The sequence below is a fragment of the Crocuta crocuta genome, unplaced genomic scaffold (assembly GCF_008692635.1).
Source record: "Crocuta crocuta isolate KB4526 unplaced genomic scaffold, BGI_CrCroc_1.0 scaffold57, whole genome shotgun sequence".
Taxonomy (NCBI): domain Eukaryota; kingdom Metazoa; phylum Chordata; class Mammalia; order Carnivora; family Hyaenidae; genus Crocuta; species Crocuta crocuta.
Window position 1 is genome coordinate 4,877,904 of NW_027532163.1, and position 7,552 is coordinate 4,885,455.

Consider the following 7,552-nt stretch of genomic DNA (forward strand, 5'->3'; position numbering starts at 1 on the left):
TGAGTTATTTGCTGAGTACTGATCTGCATGACCAGGTCTCATGCCACCACCACCTACGATAAAGACGGGGTTGTCACCACTTTACAGACAGTAGATGAAGGCTTAGAGAAGCGAAGCCACTTGCTCTTAACCCTTTGATAACCCTTCTTTAACATTTTCAAGAAGTACTCATGCTCTGCAACCCCACAGCAAGTGGAAATGGTGATATCTGAGTTAAAGTCAGACAGAGCTGGGGGGAGGCAAAGGGAGAGAGAAGAAAATCATAAAGAGGCAGGCAATAGTGTGCTGGTAAGTGTTTAACAACTTGTTCTGGGGCAGAGAGGGCTGGTTTATGGCAGCTCCACCATGGCCAAGTTATGGCTATCCATGTGAAACTAACGAGCTTGCAGATTTCCTGACAGTTCAACCCGCAGCTATCCTGAGAGCTGCTGCTGGGGAAATTTGGGGTGAAAAACATGGGTTTTGGGAAAGCCTCAAGTGAACCCTGGGGGAACTAGAATTTGGGGATGGGAACAGGAAGGTAGTCGGAAGAAGAAAGAGATTGAAGATGGTGGAGGAAGTGACAAAGGAAGGCAAGATTCAGAAGACAGATCTGAGACCCGTTAATGAAGATGGAGGAGCTGTCAGCAGTTTAATGAAGACAAGGAAGCCCTGAGTCTGCCCATGATCCCCTGTCCCAAAGCCCCCAGAGTTTAAGCAATGGGTGGACCAGGTAACTGAGCAGAAGTCTGTACCTTGGGTGCCTAGGTGGCTCAGTGAGTTCAGCAGCCGACTCTTGATTCTGGCTCAGAGCATGATCTCACAGTTTGTGAAAAGACTGAGTTGTTGAGAAGAGGAAATAGTGATTTCCAGTGACCACATTATCAGACCTTGTTTTCATCCATCTACTTTGCAGCCTCATCATGCCCTTCAGGTTTGAGGGACACATAGTCTTCCCCCCATACATCTGGCTTCTTGTTGGATTCTCCCCACCCCCACACTCATGGCAGTTTTGAAACACACCTGCCAATTCTTTGATGCTTATTCCTTTGAGATGTGGGATCCATGTCTCTTCCCTTTGAGTCTGGGCAGGCTTGGACCAATAGAACATGATAGAGGTGCCACTACATGATTCTGAGGTTGGGCCATTAACAGTCATGCAATCCTGGGCTGCCGAGTAAGAACACAAATTACCTGGAGGCCACCATGATAGAAAAGCCACATGTAAGCATGCCAGTGGACAGCCTCAGCTGAACTCAGTTGTTTCATACAACTTGCCAAACCACCAGACATGTGAGTAAGGCCAACTTGAACTCTTCCAGCCAGCCCACCCTTCAGTTCAACACTGCCAAGTGATTTTAGGTGATGCCACATGAAATACTTCTGCTGACCCTTGCCTAAATTTCTTAGGCCCTAGTATGTGAGATATACCTAACTGGCTGTTGGTTTAAGCCAAAAAGCTTGGGATGGTTAATTCCATAGCAGTGGATAAACTAGAACACCCCAGTCTCAGGCTTTTAATGCCTCCCTCTTTGAAGAGCCTCTGGGCAGACAAGGCAGCTGAGAATAGCACCCTGAACAGTTGAGAATAGCACCATGAAATGGTTTATTTAATTCCATCATATCAGACAAGAAGAATGTTAGTAGCCGCATGTGTACGGATATGCAATAAAGAATCACAGCCTTCAGCATATATTTCCTTGAAAAATCAATCTCTGGACATAAGAGCTATCAGATATTTCTAAAATGTTACTATTTGTTTGCTATTTGTTTATTCAGTTGCTTGTGAACTGGTCTCTACTAGAGAAATAGAAACAAATTTCAAAGATTCATAAACAGTTTAAGTTAGAAAGTTCTCCTTAAAAATTTTTTTAAATGTCTATTTTTTTAGAGACAGAACATTTGTGGGGGAGGAGCAGAGAGACAGAAACAGAGACACAGAATCCCAAGCAGGCTCCAGGGTCTGAAATGTCACCACAGAGCCCAATGCGGGGCTTGAACTCACAAACTGCGAGATCATGACCTGAGCTGAAGCCAGACTCTCCACCGAATGAGCCACCCACGCACTCCATTCAGTGAGAAAGCTCTACCCGTTTATGTGATCTTTTTCCTCCTGAATTTGAGAAAAACTTCTTCAAATTAAGAAATAGAGCATCTCCATCACAATCCACGGAACAAGTGAGAATAAATTAAGAACCACCCTTTCAAAATTACGTCAGTCCCACTAAATAACTGATAGATGAACATGTACCATTAGTTACCTGAGTAGCTTATAGTTTTCATTTACTCATTTCCACAGTATTTACTGAGCACATAATACATACCAAGCACCATACTGGACTCTAGCAACACAGAGACGGAGTTGAAGAAATAGCAGAACTGAGGAGTGTATAGTCTTGCAAAGGAAACAAAGGCATTGGCAACCATCTCAATTTTCTGATTGTAAATGCAAAAGTTTTTCTATTTCATATTTCTGGAATTGGAGTGTGTCTTCACAATTACAATCAATGTCAGTCCTTACTTTCATACCAACTTCCAGGCAGAAAAGTAAGTTGTCACTATCCGGGATAAAAACAAGCAGGAAGACCCAAGCATGGAAATATCCAGCACTATACAGTGAATTTATTTATCATTTTCTCACCTCTACAAGTTATTCCCATTGGTGACAAAATTATAACTGAACTTTGGATTTTTAATTGTTGCTTAAAATGTCTTCCAGAATATTATGATATGATGAAGCATGAAAACAAAATAATATCAGAGCACCTGATTGGCTCAGTCAGTAGAGCACGTGACTCTTGATCTTGGAGCTGTAAGTTCAAGCTCCACATTGAATGTAGAGATTACTTAAAAATAAAATCTTTTTACAAATTAAAAAATATATTAATATTGAACACAAAGAAAAAAGCCTGTCTTCAACAGGCAGGGCAATTAAAGGCAGTACAAACAGCCAAGTCTCTCAGGAATAGCTGGTAGATCTTCCCAAACCTGGGAGAGACGGGTGTGACCAATTCACACACCATGAAGAATTGTCACTTAAGCTCTACAAGTTTCTTAGTTCAAATCTTCCAGTCACTTAGAGAGAAGCCATTTAACTTCAGCAATAGAGCAATCAACACTCTGAATTTAACAAAATAAGAAACAAAGACAAAACTCTGATAATCTTTAATATACTTCAATACTTAATGGTCTTAACTAAAGACCCTAAAGAGTTCAATATCATTATCAGTTGAGATTACAACCCGATCATGAACTAAACCACAATGGTGGGCAAACTGCAGGTATTGAGATATGATTCAGAAGGACCCTTAGATTTTCCATTTGTTGAAGACTTAAACTCAAATTTTGTAATACTAAACAAAAAAGTAGAACGTGATGATCTGGATAAGTTTGGTGGTTTAAAAATTTTGAAGTAGTTTTAATGGTTCTTTTAAAAAGTTATTACTAAATAAACATGCCATCTTAAAACCAATAGTGTCTTCAAATCAAGGAACTATGGTAATTATATTTTAGTGTCTAATATGCTTATGGAGAGGATGACAGAGCATGTTAATATACCATAATTGTAATACATTGTCAGATGTGCTATGGAGTCTTGATTTAAAATATTTTACCCGTTGTCCTCAGTAGTACTATTATATTTATTAGAAAATATGTTATGCTTATGGATCATGAAGGTCAATAAGGTCATGAGTGGTTCATTTTCTTTGAAATAGAAGAGTCAAGAAAGAAATTGGATTTCTGAAATGCAGATTTTTAAAACTTTCTTTGAAAAATAATTTTTTAATGTTTTATTTATTTTTGAGAGAGAGAGAAACAAAGCATGAGTGGGGGGCAGGGAGAGAGAGAGACAGAATCCAAAGCAGGCTCCAGGCTCCGAGCTGTCAGCACAGAGCCCAACGTGGGGCTTAAACCTATGAACTGTGAGATTATGACCTGAGCCAAAGTGCCCCATTTTCTAAATTTTGTCTTTAAAGATAGATAAATTTTTGTCACAAGAGTTAAAATTAGAGGAAAATGGGGAACCTGGGTGGCTCAGTCGGTTAGGCATCTGACTCTTGATTTTGGCTCAGGTCATGATCTCATAGTTCGAGGGTTCAAGTCCCACACTGGGTTCTGCAATGACAGTGCAGAGCCTGCTTGGGATTCTTTCTCTCTCTCTCTCTCTCTCTGCCTCTCCCCTACTCGTGCTCACTCATAACAGTCTCTCTCTCTCTCTCTCAGAATAAATCAATAAACTTAAAAGAAAAGAAAAGAAAAGAAAATTAAAGGAAAATAACATGAATGAAGCCAAGATATTTGGCTTATTCAGGAAACTGAGTAGTTCAGTGGCTAGATTTTAGTGTAGTGACAGAAAAAGTACACTGGCTGGAGTGAGGCCCATATGAAGGGGCTTGTGTTTCATTTTATCCTCTACACTCAAAATATTCACAAAAAGATTTAAATAGGCAAGTCCCATGATTAAATGTATGTGTTAACAACAACAATGTATGTGATAGACAGCTGCAGAGAAAATGAATGGGAAGAGAACCAGGCTGGAAGCAAGCAGGGAGGCCAATGGAGGCTGTTCCAGTACTCCAGGGGATAGACCATGAAAGCCAAGAAAGTAGCTATGCAAATGGATGAGGGAAGTGACACCTCTGGGTTTCATTTCCTTGTATTCCCATATTCTTCACCATATTCTTGAACTCTGGGTGTGGGACCAGAGCACAGATGGACAAAAGAAATGTATATTATTGGAGACAAAGAAGATAAAATACAAAACATATATGAATCCAGGGATTTAGACTTTGGACAGAAAATTCCCTTTTTAAATTCGTTTTTATTTCTTAAGAATGCAATATTCATAAATTAATCAATGTGATCCACCATATTAACTGGCTAAGGGAGAAAAATCACATGATCATATCGACTGAGGCAGAAGAAACACTCTGTAGGGTAGTAATTTACTACCCCTTCATGATAAAAACTCTCAGAAAATTAAAACTATAGGAGAACTTCCACAAGTTCATCTATAGAACCACAGCTAACATCAAACTTCATTTGAAAGACTGACTGCTTTTGGCCTGAGATCAGGAAGTGTCGTCCACTCTTAACCACTGCTATCAACAGTACTGGATGTTCTGGCCAGAGTAGCAAAGGAAGAAAAGGACATTTTTTTAAAGGATACAATTGGAAAGGAAAAAATAAAACAACCTGCTTGTAGATGACACACTGATCTACATTAAAAAATTACAAGGATTCTATTTAAAAAAACAAAACTCCTATAATGAATAAGAAACTTTAGCAAGGTTGCAGGATACCAGATCAACAAACAAAATCAGTTGCCTACTAGTGTGCATATTAGTAATTGTATACATATTAGCAATAAATATGTGGAAGGCAAAATTAAAAATACAATACCACTTACATAGATTGAAAGACTCAGTATATCAAAGATGTCAGTTCTCAGAGGCCCTGGATGGCTCAGTCAGTTAAGTGTCTGACTTCATCTCATAACGTCATAGTTCATGAGTTCAAACCCCACGTCAGGCTCTGTGCTGACAGCTCAGAGCCTGGAGCCTGCTTCGGACTCTGTGTCTCCCTCTCTCTCAGCTACTCCATCACTCACACTCTGTCTCTCTCTCTCTCTGTCTCTTTGTCTCTCTCTCTTTCCCAAAAATAAATAAACATTAAAAAAATTAAAGATGTCAATTCTCTAGAAACTGGTATACAGCCTTAATGTAATTCCTGTCAAAATCCCAGCAAGATTTTTTGTAGCTACAGACAAGATAATTATAAAATTTATATAGAAAAGCAAAGAAAGTAGGATAGCTAAAACCTTTCTGAAAAAGAATAAAATGGAAGGAGTCACTCTACCTGATTTCAAGACTTACTATATAGCTATAGTAATTAAGGTTGTGCGGTATTAGCAGAGAGATAGACACATAGATCAGGGGAACAATTTAGAGGACCCAGAAATAGCTCTGTACAAGTACAGCCAACTTACTTTTTATAAAGGTCAAATGCAATTCAGTAGAGGAAGGATAGTATTTCCGATAAATGGTGCGGGAGCAATTAGTATCCATAGGCAAAAACCAAAACAAAATGAAACTCAAAAAACAAAAAGGAAACTTGACTTATACCTTGAACCTTATACAAAAATTAACTCAAATGAGTTAATGTGTATATGTAAAATATAAAAACTATAAAAAATTTTAAAAGATAATGTAGGAAAAGTATTCAGGACCTAGGGCTTAGTGAAAAGTTCTTAGGCATATCACCAAAAGCACTACTCATAAAAGAAAAAATGGTTAAGTTGGACTTGGTAAATTAAAACTTTGTTCTGTGAAAGTCCCTATTAAAAGCAAGCTACAGACTGGGAAGAACTATTTGCAAAACAACCAAGGTCTCATTCCTCTAATATCCAGAGAACACTTAAAAGTCAACCAGCAATCTGATTAGAAAGTGGGCAAAAGACATGCAGAGACATTTGACCAAAATGGCCATAAAAGTGGCAAATAAGCATATGAGCAGAATTCCAACATCACTAGCCATTAGGGAAATGCAGCATAATAGTATACGATGAGATATTACCCCACATCTGTCAGAACAACTAAAATAAAAAATAGTGACAGTACAGTATTAATTTACTAGGGCTGCCATAACAAATACCACAGACCGGGGGGGCTTAAATCAACTGCAAGTTATTTCTCACAGTTCTGAGCCCAGAAGTGCCAGAGGGAGGAGTTGGCATGGTTGATTTCATCCTGAGGCCTCTCTCCATGGCTTTTCGATGGCCGTCTTCTCCCCGGGCCTTCCCATGGTCTTCCCTCTGTGGTTGCCTGTGTCCAAATCAACTCCAGTCATATTGGATTCAAGCCCACCCCAATCTCATTAACCTTAATTAGCTCTCAAAAGACTGTATCTACAAATACAGTAACATTTTGATGTACTGGGGTTAGGACTTTAGCACATGAATCTGGGGGACAACATAGTTCAATCTATAACAAATACCAAGTGCTGAGGAGGCTGTAGAGAACCTGCGTCCCTTGCACATTGCTGGTGGGGATCTAAAATCGTACAGCGACCTCTGGAAAATAGTTTGCCCCTTTCTTAAAGAGCTAAACTAAACATACACTTAGAATATAACAGCATTTGCACTCTGGGGCTTTTATGCTAGAGAAATGAAAACTTAAACCTGCATGGAAGTGTACACGTGATTTTTCATAGGAGCGCGATTTGGAATAGCCCCAAACTGTCCTTCGATCGGTGAATAGTTGAACAATTTCTGGTTCATCCATACTGTAGAGGACTCAGCAACAAAAGTAAGCGAACTATTGATGCTTGCAGCAGTTGGGAGAGATTTTCAAAGGTCATGATGCTGAGTGAAAAAAAAGCCAGACTCAAGAAGTCACATACCCTGTGACTTGACTTACATATCATTCTTAAAATGACAATATCATAGATGTGGGGAATCAGGTTGGTTTTGCCAGGGGTTAGGGAGGGGGAAAGGAAGGGATGAGTGTGACCCAAAAGGGTAACACAAAAGAGATTTCTGAGAGAATAGAATCATTCATTCTGCATCATGATC